The sequence below is a fragment of the Cervus elaphus genome, chromosome 19 (assembly GCF_910594005.1).
Source record: "Cervus elaphus chromosome 19, mCerEla1.1, whole genome shotgun sequence".
Lineage (NCBI taxonomy): Eukaryota > Metazoa > Chordata > Mammalia > Artiodactyla > Cervidae > Cervus > Cervus elaphus.
The window spans coordinates 40354732-40369303 of record NC_057833.1 but is presented as its reverse complement, the minus strand read 5'-3'; the positions used below and the strand labels follow the sequence as shown (position 1 = coordinate 40369303).

The 14572-nt window shown below is 40.5% G+C and overlaps 1 protein-coding gene across 11 annotated transcripts in view; it reads right to left on the bottom strand.

Annotated features, from left to right (window-relative positions):
- The window catches only part of LOC122675400 (LIM domain containing preferred translocation partner in lipoma), a 713437-nt gene that overhangs the window by 334022 nt on the left and 364843 nt on the right, over nt 1-14572 (bottom strand). The gene's annotated exons all lie outside the window — the stretch shown is intronic.

The following is a 14572-nucleotide window of genomic DNA, read 5'->3' as shown; positions in this document are numbered from 1 at the left end:
TCTCCTGGCCACAAGCATCTGTTTAGAGAAGTGTCTAGTTGGTCTGAAAAACACATCCTTGACCAACTAAGTGGAAGCTCAAGTCCATAACATGGGCTAATATAAGGATTCTAACATCTGAAATGTTGGTTCAAACTGACTTTTGAGAAACCTCGAAAAACCAAGCAATTACACTTCTGGACATTTAATTCTAGACTTACATAAAAACAACGATTGATGCAAGGAAGCTCATCTTAGTATGACTTATAATAAAGAAGAGCTGAAGCCCATTCTGAATGCCTACCAGTGCAGATGAGGTACATGATGGTACATTTCAAAATATGGAGCACTGAATGCAAATCCCATTTACTGAAATGAACAGATATAGAGGAAAGAATGAATTAGAGACAAGAGGTAATATCATTTGTATGATCTTTGTGTATGATGTACATGTGTACGTGAATGCTCAGTCACTTCAGTTATGTCCAACTCTTTGCGACCCTGTGGACTGTAGCCTTCCAGGCTCCTTTGTCCATTAGATTCTCCAGGAAAGAATACTGGAGTGGGTTGCCATGCCCTCCTCCAGGGATCCTCCCAACCTAGGGATTGAACCTGCATCTCCTGTGGCTCCTGCATTAGAGTCGTATTCATTATTGCTGAGCCACCAGGGAAACCCATTCATGTATGATAAAACATTTTAAAACAAATGTTACTTGCAAATCTACTGCTCCGTATATATTGGTAAAACATTGGGAACATATACAAACAGACTATGGTGATTACTTTATGAAGCAAGTATAGAGTTGGTGTGGGCAGAGAAGAAATAAATAAAGTAGCTAGTGAGGGATGACTCTGAAGGTCTATTCTACATACTTCTGATAGGATATTGTGATGAGAGTTAATCCATATACTCCATCATACGTGTGTTTCAATAAAGTTAAGGAACAGAATGTCTTCTATATACTGCACACGTACTCAATTGGTGGGTCAGCATAGAAAACTGGAGGAATCACTGGATTCAAAATTAAAATCAACAGGGTCACTTTATAAGTAGGGGTTTGGGGCAATTTATTCAACCTTGTGTGTAATAAGAGGACAATAGTCTCTGGCCAGGTAAACTCACAGACTTGATGTCAGGACAGGATGAGATACGAACACAAAGTTCACACTACAAGTGCTCTATAAATCACAATTACTGCTCGTAGTGTTTGTATTGTTTGACCTCTCAAATTTCCCTGGAGAGAAATTGACAAGATTGTGATAATAGATAATTTATTTTAAACTCCTTTGCTTGAACCACATCATTTTATCTCCCCTGTCTCCTTTCACTAAGGTCTGAAATGAAAACAAACATCAAATGAGACTGTAGGATTTTATTTTATCTGTCACATACTGCTGTCATTAAACACACTTGAGATGAGTGGGTTTAGTTCACATAAAACTGCTTCTTTCCCAAGCTCAACAAACACAAAGTGGGGAGAAAAGGAAGCTTGCACTTGAATCGTGCTCAGAAGCGCCGCACGCTACACTTCAAGGAGATCCAGCTGGCAGGCTGACACAGTAATAAGTTCTTTTAATTGTCAGGTCAGGCAGATTACAGATCCAGGCTGTCAATTCTTTCACTGCAGTTTTATTTTGTTATTGGTAGCTCATTAAATTTTTTTTTTTCCTCCTAGTGATTCAATATAAGAAAAACCACCTAACTTCTTTCCTTCCCTCCTAGGAATTTAGGCAGCAGCAATCCAGTACAAGCATATACTACTGAGTACCAACTATAGTTGAACCATGCTTGGTGCTGGACATTCAAGAAAGAATATATACAAAATTTTGTCCCACAGGATATGACCATTAATAGGGAAGATAAATTCTTAGAATCCCAAATGACAATCATGTGGCTCAGAGATGCTGGTAAACCTGACTTTCTCCATTGTTTTAAAGGAGTTACTTCTCTAGTACACACATCTACTTAATGTTGGCATTTCATCTGTTTCCTGAAGTAAAAAGAGCAACAGTTAGGAGACCCTGAAAAGAGTTTTGTGTGTGTGTGTGTGTGTGTGTGTGTGTGTTTGAGAAGGGGGGGGGAGGGGGAGAGAGCATGCCTGCAGGACACTCTGTGGAGATCCCCCAAACTCACACCAAACCGCCATTCCTTACAACCTTATCCCTAACTGCTCACCTCCATGTATAATAGATCCTCAGTGATGCCCCATTCTCAATAGAACCTGCACTTTCAAACCGTCCCATCATTACTCAAAATTTCCTCTTCTGGATGTCTCCCTCCTCCAAATTTCTATTACATTTTAACTATATTTCACATAGTCTGTACTCAATAAATAGCCATACAGCCTCTTAATTTTACATGCAGCAAGCATTTCCTTGGAAAATGCAAACAATGAAGGGTAGTATTCCAATAAATTAGGAAGGAGAAAACTGGCTGAATTTACCAATCCTTAGAGTTGAAAAGAACCCTAGAAAAGATCTAGTTCAATGCCTTGTAAAAAATAAACAAGATGTTCAGATAAGTGAAGTGCTTTTTCAAAGTCAAATAATTTATGGAAGAGGAGGGTTTAGAATCTGCCTTTCTGACTTTTAGCACAGTGCTCTTTCCACAATATATTGTTTCTTTACATTTTTGAGTAATGCCAGGGATGTGTACTGACAAGCCCAGTGGGTTATTAAGTATGAGATGGCATTCCATTAAAGAGATGGGAGAAAAATCAAGAGTACTTACTAAAACAAGTGTGCTTTCTTTTACAGCACTGCCTCTCAAGTCAATACCCAAGGCAAGGTACATTCAGCTACTGAGAGCACCCCTCTTGACCATCACAATGAAGAAATAACACTTTACTAAGAATTCTGCAGAAGACGATGACAACAGTGAATTTCTACACGGAGTAAAATGTCCCTGGAGCTTAACAAGAAATTTAGAATTAGGAATCTACTGGACAAGGAGGGATATGTAGATCCTATAAGCTTCCAGAAAATAAAAGCTTCAGTTTATACTCACATAAGAAAAAACATTTTTGCTCGGGACTAATAAGCACACAGGTGTCCCTGGTAGCTCAGCTGGTAAAGAATCCACCTGCAATGCAGGAGACCCCAGTTCGATTCCTGGGTCGGGAAGATAACCTGGAGAAAGGATAGGCTACCCACTCCAGAATTCTCGGGCTTCCCTGGTGGCTCAGACTGTAAAGAATCCACCTACAATGCGGGAGACCTGGGTTTGATCCCCGGGTTGGGAAGATCCCCTGGAGGAGGGCATGGCAACCCACTCCAGTATCCTTGCCTGGAGAATTCCATGGACAGAGGAGCCTGGCGGGCTACAGCCCACGGGGTCGCAAAGAGTCAGACACAACTGAGCGACGAAGCACAACACAGCATAAAAAGCACAAGACATCCTAACCCAGGCTGGCAGGACGTTTACATTCAGAATAAAGGGCAGGACATCGGTCTGGGAGAAGAAGGGTGCTGCCTGAAATCTAGGCTATACAGCACTTCTATAGGACTCCTGAGTAAACCATTTTGTCTGTTTCCTCATATCTAATATATTGATAAGGATTACCATTTTCAAGAGTTACTGTGAGATTTCAAAAACAAAAATTACTTTGTAAACTCTAAGATATCAGAGGAAAGCACTGAATTTATCATTATCAGGAAGGAAGACTAGCCCTTGAAGGGCCCATAGACCAGCCAGACTGAGAAATGCTACAGAGTGACTATTCCAGGCCTAACAGAGGGTACATATAAACTGAATCCTAGGAAAGAAAGGGAACACAGGAGAGCATGGTCCTCAATACTTCAATACCGAATAAACGTGAGCATAAAGAATCTATGCAGTTCTGGGGAGACCTTAAGGGATAGGTTGTTGTTGTTTAGTCACTCAGTCATGTCTAACGCTTTTGTGACCCCATGGACGGTAGTCTGCCAGGCTCCTCTGTCCATGGGGTTTCCCAAGGCAAGAATACTGGAGTGGGTTGCCATTTCCTTCTCCAGGGATCTTTCCGACCGAGGGATCAAACCTGTGTCTACTGCATTGGCAGGTAGGTTCTTTATCACTGAGTCACCAAGGAAGTCCAAGGGGATAGGAGTTATTTAAATATGTAGAAAGAAATGACTTGGCAGACGTCAAAGAGTTGGTGAATCTGAGAGTGAGGAATGGAGTCTAGGTCTGGTAGATCCCACATTACATTATGGAGACTCTGAAATAACAGAAGCCTACGAAACACACGGAAACTGGCATGCCAGTGATGCAGAGATTGCTGGGTAGTGATCTGTGCTGTGCTGAGCTTAATTGCTCAGTAGTGTCTGACTCTCGTAGTCCCATGGACTGTAGACCACCTAGTTCCTCTATCCATGGGATTCTCCAGACAGTAACACTGGAACGGGTTGCCATTTCCTACTCCAGGGGATCTTCCCAACCCATGGATCGAAACCACATCTCTTGCATCTCGTGTATTAGCAGGCAGATACTTTACCTCTACCACCACCGCTGAGGCTTCACTAAATTGGATGGAGTCCTGAGTGGTGGTTGCATGCTATATTTCCTATCTTATCAGAGCAGTAGAAGACCCCTTGAAACTGGCATAGCAGAGAGAAAAAAACAGGTGAGGCTACAAAGACCACTGGTCACCTGCAGGCAGAGAGGCAAACCTGCACATACAATGGGTTATGGGATGGGTGCTTTGCATGTGTTCTTTCTCATAATTTTGGCCACGTCAAAAAGTAAATGTAATCATTCCTCTCTTATTGATGAGCACATTCAGATCTAGAGAAGTTCAATACTCTGCCAGCACCCACAGAGTTGCTGAGTGGCAGAATAAGAATCCAGGTTCCAGATATCAGAGTGAGATCAGGAGCTCTTTGTGCTTTGCCAGATGGACGACCCCAGCCCCGCCCCAGGCCAGCAGGCAGAAGATTCTGAGATGCTGGAAGAAGGAGGCAGGAGGGCAGCTGTGTTGACAACTGGCATTCAAAGGAGAAAGTGGTTTGGGGAACAGTGTTACATTCATATTTTGAAGTGAGTTTATGCGAGGTAAGTGTTTTTATTTTCTCTGATGAGAAACTGGGTGATTCTGGGTACCTTTTTCAAAGGGAAAATATTTCTCTTTGTGGCATGGCTGTGACAGAAGATTAATAAAATATGCAAAACTATAAATATAACTAGCATGAGTCAGGAGCCAGCATGACTTGGACAGAGGGGCTGGCAAGAAGCTTTGTTTTCCAGATTTGAGTGAAATAGTTGATTCTCTGAACATGGACATTCAGGAATGAAAACAACGCATGCTAATTGGTTTTCCTTACTAAAGACAGTACTATATATGTCAACTTCAGGCTCCCTATAACTGAAGCTCTTAATATACTATCATCCTTAACTCATAAAAATCAAATTGTATTACTCTCTTATAATGTTCTAAGCCTTTTTCACTTTGTGCATATTTCATTTATCATTTTACACTCTACTGAGATCTTGAATAGGTTACATTACATATACATCTGATAGAATATTTAGGACTTAATTTTCACCATCATTGAACAGCTCTATGCAATTCATATTTTAAAAAATGTGTGAATAATCAAGTACTTGTGATCATGATGGTGGGCCAATTAAGAGCTGAAGGTTGGGCCATATGTCATCAGAAGGAATTATTCCTCAATCCCAAACCTAGAATTCCAGGCTGGAGGAAGCACTGGAAATTAACTACTTCATCTCCCTTATGTGACATCTGGGGAGACTAAGGCCCAAAAGGAGCAGAGACACGTTAGGATCACAAAGCCAGACAAGGGAACAGCAGAACATGCGCTGGAAATCAGATAGTTTGTTTCCTAGTCTCTATGGAGATTTGTGTTTCCCGTTGGAGACAAAACGTCAAGTTCTTTGTTGAAACAATAACTCTTCTTTTTCCCCATGAATTCAGAGTAGAACAAAGGCATTGCTACACTGAAAAAAGTAGAGTCTTATGCTCATCCCTAGACAGAAAGCTAATCAGACTTCATCAGTGTGGTCCATTGTCCTTTAAATTCATCACATTCATTTCTGACCTTTGGGGAACCTGTGGTTTTACTTTGCTTGTATTTAGAATGGCACGGGGAAGGTAAAAGTGGCAAAAATAACTATGGCCTGGCAGTCCTAGAAACTCTATTTGCTGAGTTGTTTTAAAATGTGTTGAAGGTTTGGGACTTCCCTGGTGGCCCAGCAGTTAAGAATGCACCTTTCAATGCTAGGGGTGCAGGACAAATCCCAGGTCAGGAAGCTAGGATCCCATATGCCTTGAGGCCAAAAATCTAAAACATGAAACAGAAGCACTGTAACAAATTAAGTGAAGGCTTTAAAAATGGTTCACATCAAAAAATCTTAAAAAAAAAAATTAAAAAGAAAGTGTTGAAGGTTTTATTCCACCCCCCTTCCCACCCTTTTGTCTTCATTGGTTCAGCAAACATCCACGGACAGCCTAACTCATACCAAGAATTTTTCTTAAATTTACTCTTAATTTTACTTTTGTTTCATTCCATTCCTGGGTCATTTACTGCGTGACAGATACTGTGCCAAGTGTATATCTCATTCAATACTCCCAATAACCCTATGGGGTGGATAATATCACTTCCTCCCTTTAAAAAAAGGCATAGAGGAAGGTCAAATAAGTTTTCCACCCTCAAGCAACTAGTAAATATGGAATGAGGATTGGACTCCAAACAGTATAATTCCAGAATCCTTGTATATAACAATTATTTAGTGTGGGTTCCACCTGGACAAAATAAAACACGTGTGAACCAATGACTCAGAAGAATGGTGAAAATTGTTTGTCTTAAGGTAACATCCATCAAAGATTTAAACCCAGTAGTCCATGTTTTAATCCTCATGGCATTTAATCTAACAGTGCAGATAAATTGCTCATTCACTCACTCATTCCTGAAGCACTTTTTCATTCCATTTTTATATGGTTCTGTCTCTAGATTCTCTTCCAACTTCAATATCCTTGTTCAGGACATCTCTAATGGTTCCTCTATGTCTCCAAAAAACATCAAAATCTTGAACCCAGAGCTTAATCTATCATTTTAGATAATGTCACTCAGTATCATGACTTTAAATTTATATCTACTGATTCCTAAATCTATATCAAGTCAACACTTTGCCCTTGAACCCCAGGCTCAAATATGTAACTGTCTACTCAACCAACTGTTACTTCTAAGGCTAACAGTTGGCTCAAATTTAGCATATTGACAATCAAATTCCTGAATACCTTTTCTTCTCAAAGAAACAAAAATCAAAACACAATACTAATTATCTTGCTGTCCTCCTGACATCTCACTAAATTGAATATTCATCCTTCTCACTGCCCAGGCTAAAAACCTAGCAGTCATTCGTGACTCTTCTTTTGCTCTCATACTCTAGATCTCATCTGCGCACTAAGCTTGTGGATGATGCCATGAAAATATATCCAGAACCTCACTATTGGTTAGCATCTGCCCGTTGCCTACCAACCATCATTTCCAGCCCACATTCTCTTCTCCACAAAGGGGCCAGAGTGATGCTTAATGTAAGTCTAATCACATAACTCCAAGTGTTCCCCATCCCCCTCAGAGTAAGTCATCAGAGCAGCCTACAAGACCCTGTGCAACAGTCCCTGTTTCCTCCCTGCCCTTATCCTTTCTTATTCCCCTTAGGATCACTCAGCTCCAGCTTCTTTTGGCTTCCCTACTCTTTCTCAAACCAGACATCTGCCAGCTAGGCTCTTTCCCCAGTGCTTCTCTGTCTAGAACATGCTTCCTTCTGTCCCAGATACTTGCATGCCTCACTCCCTCACCTACTCCCTTCTCTAAGCGTCTCCAACTGCCTTATATAAAACAACCAAGGCAGGAGACATGAGTTTGATCCCTGAGTCGTGAAGATGCCCTGGAGAAGAACGTGGCAATCCACTCCAGTATTCTTGCCTGGGAAACCCCATGGACAGAGGAGCCTGGCGGGCTACAGTCCATGGGCTCGCAAGAGTCAGACAAGACTAAGCGACTAAACAACAACAAACCAAGGCACTCTCTCTCCCCTTTAAGTCTTGCTTTATTTTTCTCTACATAGCACTTAACTCCATTAGACTTAAATGTTTACTTGCTTATATACTTATGGTACCTCTCCCCAGAGGAAAATGCACTGTTTGAGGAAATACACTTTGTTTTATTCATAGCTGTGCCTTCACCCTCACAAATAGACTTGCCACCCAACAAGTGTTCAATACATCTTTCAAACGATCATGAATAAATGGCTCCTCTTGTTACTCTTATAGGAGTTCTAGAAATAAGACTCAATGTGAAGAATCCAATAGCATAAAAAGGAAGGCAGCAGTGTAAGCACTTCTAAAAGTGGCTTGTTGATTTAGAATCAAAGTAACATATTATATGTCACCATAGACTTGGACTGTGAGTCATAGACTATTAAACTTGGGAGGCAGCTGTGCTGGACTAGAAAGAAAGTTAACTGGGAGTCAGGTGATGATGGCTCCAGTGTTGGCAGCTGACCTACTGCGTGACCTCAGACAAACAGGTTTAGCCCCATGGGCTCTCCTCGTTCATCCAAATAAAGAACAATTCACCTCAAATCTCTATGCTTTTGTAGTTTGATATGAAATTCAACTAGTACTTGTTCAAAAGATACCCTTTCAGAATTCATGTACAGAAGATCGTCCACTGTTGTCAACTCTCCTTGCAAGTTAGGAAAGAAGTCACACTTAACATTTTCAGAAAAAAAAAAGTGTTACATAATTAACATCTAAAGTGGGAGATAGAGGCTTCTTCTTCTCCATGCACCACTGTGGATGCTGGATACCATCAACTACAGTATAGAAGGAACAAGTGTTCAGGATGCTAAATTCTTCCAGAAACACACACACACACACACATACATATATGCACACATGTGAAATTCACACATGGAAAATAGCTTTCAATTTTCCTTCAAATATGCTCATTTCCCATTCGTGATATGAAGTCTCATGTAAGCATAAAACACGTTTCCCATAAATAATAGAGATGACCTTTAAAAATACAACCCTTTATTCCCCAGCTTGCAATTACATGAAGATCAAAGCCAGTTTACTCCTCTACATTAACATTTCTGTGATCAGATATAATGTGGGCACCCTGATTTTCTGTGTCAAGGGATTGTCTCACAAGTGACTCGCGTGGTAGAAGCTCAGGCATTGAACCCAGCTCTGACACTGTCTCCTTCGAGGCTGATTCCACCTTGGTGGTGTCACAAGCCAACGTACTCTTTAGCTGCTTTCCTTCACAATACAAGAGGGTAACTGCACCTGACTGAACAATAAATCTCAATTTCCCTGTTCCATCAGTTGAATTTTTCAATTTCCTAGGATCCTTCTATTCACTAACTCCTCCTCAGCATTACACATCACTCCTGAATAACTACACAAGTTAAATGTCCACTTCTACATTAAAGTCACAGGGAAGTCGTGGCAGTTCTTTAATTTGACTTCCTAGATATGTTCCCTGGGGACACAAGAGAAAGCTGGGTGTTGTTCCTGGACTGAATATATGAAGAGGTCATCCTTCCCCTCACTCGGGCTCTGTCAGTTCCAGGAAGTACGAGTTCAGTGTACCAAGGAACGGGCATCTCTTTGTCCTCCCAAACACCCTTGCTGCTACCACCTTCCACTTTCCAAAATCTGAGGCATCTTTCCCCAATAAAAGGTATCATGAGCTTTTCACCCAAAAAAGTCATAGACAGTGACTGGCATTCCTTTGTGCTCAAGAAAAACTAAGTAGAGGAAGAGGGCAGAAAAGAATATGGTAAAAAGAAATGGGGGACACAACACTATGCAAATGATATGAAATATGTCCTAGGACATTAAGTCAAAAACTAGACTTAATTTTCGCATAGAAATAAAACCAAAGGATTGTTGGGTAGCATCAAGCTACTTACTGCAATAGTTTTAACTTCATTATAAATCAAGTGCCTTCATGCTAAGAAGCATTGTCTAGCTCCTTGTTGCCATCAGGATGCTGTGGAACTCTACATAAAGCACAGAACACACCTCATGATGTCTACTTCAGCTCTTCTCCGTTACATCCTCCCTCTCTATATACTATTAACAATCTAAAATTATTTATATCTCCAGAAAAAGACCGAGGTTTATAGAATCATGGTTCCTCTGAAGATGTCCACATTGTGATTCCTGGCACCTCTGAAAGCATTATTTAGGCAAAAGAGACTTTGCTCATATGATTAAGATTAAAGATCTTGAAATGGAGAGGTTATCCTGGATTATCCAGGTGGCCCTAATCTAATCACAGGACTTCTTAACAGCAGAGAATCCTTCTGAGCTGTAGTCAGAGGGAGACACGACTACAGAACAATTGTCAAAGTGGAGCAATGTTGCTGGTGTTGAAAGGAACTGGAAATTCCTTTTGAGATAAGTAGTCTAGGTTTAGTTGCCTTATTTTTCAAAAAATGTTGCAAAGCTAGATTTGCTTTATTTGATTTATTATTATGCTCTATCTTGAATTATGATGTTGTTCTTCAGTCTCCAAGTCACGTCTGACTCTTTGCGACCCTATGGACTATAGCACATCACCAGTTATAGCACAGGGGGTTGCTTTAATTTAAAAGTTGTGGAGAGTTTCAAATGGGGAGAGGGAGTTCTGTTAAGATTCTGATAAAGTAAGATTGCCTTTGAAGTACCTTGGTCACATTAACACCAAAATAACATCCCTTTTCTTTCACCATAGAAATAACTTGTCAATTATAAGTACATCGTCGGAGATCTACATGAAGTTCAGGGAAGCCTCATGATCAAAGTGATGTAAATACAGCAACAGAAGTCACAAATATTATGTTCTGCAAAAGAAGCAATGAAAATTTAGCACAGATGTTTTAATGTACACCAACCTTGAGCCCCCAATGTGTTTCATCAACTTCCAAGGTAGGAATGATAAGCTAATGAAAAGACAACTTGACTGGTAATTATAAGTCCTAGTTTCTAAAGTCTTGATCTTCTAAATATTAACTCTATAACCTGAAGTCAGTCATATGACAGTGTTCTTTGTTATAGTAAGTGCAACATATGTGAGGCAGTGCTTTGGAAAAGAATGCCCAACAAGCCTGTGATACTGGTCCTTGCAGGGAGCAGAATTGTTCACATTAGCTAAGAGCTGTGTCTTGGCTTGAGTATCCTTGCAATGAGATAAGAGTGAAGCCAATCCAAGTGTTTGCTAGAATAAATGCGACCGCTGATGAGATGTGGCAAGGCTTCCCCTCTAGAGGCAAACAAGTAGGTGACTAGGTCAACAGAAGATGGTATGAGAGGTAAAGGAACTGGACTGGCCATACCTCAAATGCAGATAATTTTTGCATGTTTTCCAACAGAACTCTTTTGGCACCATCTCAACAGAGTTTAATTATATTTCTATGAGGATATAATAAATTGAATTATTTTCCCATTAATGTATCTGCCCAAAATCACCAGAAAGAGACAGAGAAAATGATAAGGACATCGGTGTTCTGATTTCTAGTCCAGATCTATTCCTACCATAAAAGGTCAGCTCCCTGTCTGGAAAAGTTATTTGATATAAATCTCAATGTGCAAATAATTCTGGTTTATTTTTAAAGTCTTTCTTTTAAGAGGTCACACCGTTTCTCAGTAGTATCTCAGAGTTCTAGTGTGCTGGAGATAGGAGTAAGGGCTTTGGAACCATGCAGCCCACCTGTAATTCCCACTTACACAGTCATGGACTGTGTGAATTTGGGAAACTTATTTAACCACCCTCAGGCCTCAGGATTCTCCTCTGTTCAACTGAGATACTACTAGTTCCACCTCTTAAGTATAAACATGAAACAAGATAACATACACAAAACATTTAGCAGCGATCCTGGCAAATATAGGAACTTAGACAACACCAACTATGACCACTATGTCTTCAGACAGTAAAGATGCCAACTCCACAGAGTGCTCAGAATGCATGGGTGTTTGGTATACATACCTATTATATGTATAAGGTGTGTGCCTATGTATAAACCTGTAGGGATGTGTGTTGCACATGTGTATGTCTTGTTTATGTAATTATATATGTGCATGTATGTTGTATAAGTGTAGGTGTGTATATGATGCATTTGTATAAATGTGTGAGTATGGGGGTATAAGACGTATAAGTGAATGTGTATATGCTTCTGTGCATGAGAGGTTGGGGAAGTTATGAAAGTGATGAAGGAAAAACTAGAGACGGGAAGAAACTAGTTCACAAATAAAAATACAAAGGCCTTGATAGATAACAGCTTCAGAAACATATATCCTGTGTTTGTTTAAAAAAAAAAAGCAGATGAGCACTTAGATATCTTATAGCACAATAGTGATACATCTTTAGATTAAGTTTCCAAAGCTATCCTCGCATTCTAAGGTCTTACCTTCTCAGAAGTTGCTGAACAGGGAACGAGCATAGCTGTGTAAGCCTGTGCTCATATTTCCTTCCCACGTCAGGAAAGGCTGTGAAGTGGTCATAATTTTTAATGAAGAACCTCATTCCCACATAGAGAAAAGGAAATGGGTGGTGGTGGAGGCTTTTGTGCTCCTCAGTCTCAAGTAAACTGACTTTATATGTATTGGGCTTATCAGTCTTTTCTGCATCTCAGATGCTGTACTTGGAGATGATGAGATAAAGCACAAAGCTACAGCCTTCAGCATTAAGCCAGGCCACTGCTATTAAGCAGAATTGTCTGGTAATCAGGCTCTGAGCTACCAAAGATACATAAACTACATAAAATTACTTATAAAAACCACTGTTTGCAGGTCTCTGAGCTACCAGTCAAGTCAACATCCTCTAATCTCTTCAAGTGATGTTTAAGGCATTAGGGAAAAAAAAAAGATTTGGAAAGGTAGAAACACCACAGTGAGGTACCATCAATTTATTTCTTTCTTGGATTTTCAAAAAATAATATGGAGCTTTTTTTTTTTTTAATATGGAGCTTTCATATGCAAAGGGGAAAAACAGTGTGTTTTAGTACTGCTGTATCACATGTTCCAAGTTAAAAAAAAAATGGAATCAATAATGAATAAAACAAAACAAAGATTTCACTTAAACTATCTACCAACACGCAGCTTAAATGGGACACTGTATTGGAACACCTCATAACTATTGTCATAGATTTAAAGCCTCTAAATGCATTAAGTATATTCCAGGAATGATGCTGGTGCCTGTTTTATCAGAATATTAAGTTTGTGGTTTTCTTTTCCTGAAATTCCTGTGGAAGTCTTAGCTTCTTCTCAGTTAGGTCTCACCCCTAGCACCAAGCACCTGTTAGCGACTATTTAGACGGACCCACAACTGGGGCATCTTAGGACCACCTGGCCCCGGCATGCACCACCTCCTAACGGAGGCCATTCTCTACCAACTAACCTGTGAAAGGACTGGGCAGCAGCATTGTGAACAGGCACCATCGTCCCCAGCCCAAGACTTGCTGTCCTCCTCTTTAAGACCAAGAGACTTCATCCAGAAGACTTCCAAGAATCTACCCAACACTGTAGTGCTGGAGAGAGGAAAGGTGAAATGAACAGCCCTTCACAAAGGCTTCTGCCGTCAACACCATCTGTGCCCCTCCTGGGGTCTACCTTCACCTTCTTCCTACTTTTTAGATCCAAATCAAATCTGTCTTGATAGTTTTAGGACAAGAGACACAGTGGCTGGCAGTTTCTATATTCATAGCCCTTCTCTTTTCTGCCTTTGCCCTCCCTCGTCTTCACCACAAGAATTTCCTCACTGATTATCCCCTCATTTGAGGCAGCAATATAAGGCAGGAGTCTAATGAAATGTTTGAACCCAATTTACCAACACATGGACAAAAAGTACATGCATGTGCACTGAGTTGTTTCAGTCGTGTCTGACTCTCTGTGACACTATGGACTGTAGCCCGGCAGGCTGCTCTGTCCGTGGGATTCTCCTGGCAAGAATATTGGAGTGGGTTGCCATGCCCTCCTCCGGGAGGGGATCTTCCTGACCGAGGGATTGAACCTGTGTCTCTCAGGTCTCCTGCACTGGCAGGCAGATTCTTTACCACTCTAACCACCTGGGAAGCCTGGACAAAAAGTGAGTAAGCACTTAATTCCTATATGGTGATAACATCCAATTCACCAGGTCAAGCTCCCTGCACCCATAAAACATGACACTTCAAAACATCTACCAGGTGGGAGGGGGGATCAGGATGGGGAATACATGTAAATCCATGGCTGATTCATGTCAATGTATGGCAAAAGCCACTACAATATTGTAAAGTGATTAGCCTCCAACTAATAAAAATAAATGAAAAAATAAATAAATAAAATAGATAACTAACAACAACAACAACAAATCTACCAAAGGAGGTCATGAAAGAGAGTAGAGAACATTAGAATTCATCCTTCTGTGATCTGAGGTAGGATAGGTTATGAGTCTTCCTCAAGGAATGAAGGACCCATGGAATAATTTCTAATAGAACCTGAGGGGACCTGGAGTTCAAATCCTTTGTAAACTGAAGTGCTAGCACAAGAGAATGGAAGTAGCTTGTCTGCAAAAAAAAAAATCTTACAGCAAAGTCAGGGTCAAAATTAAGATGAGAATC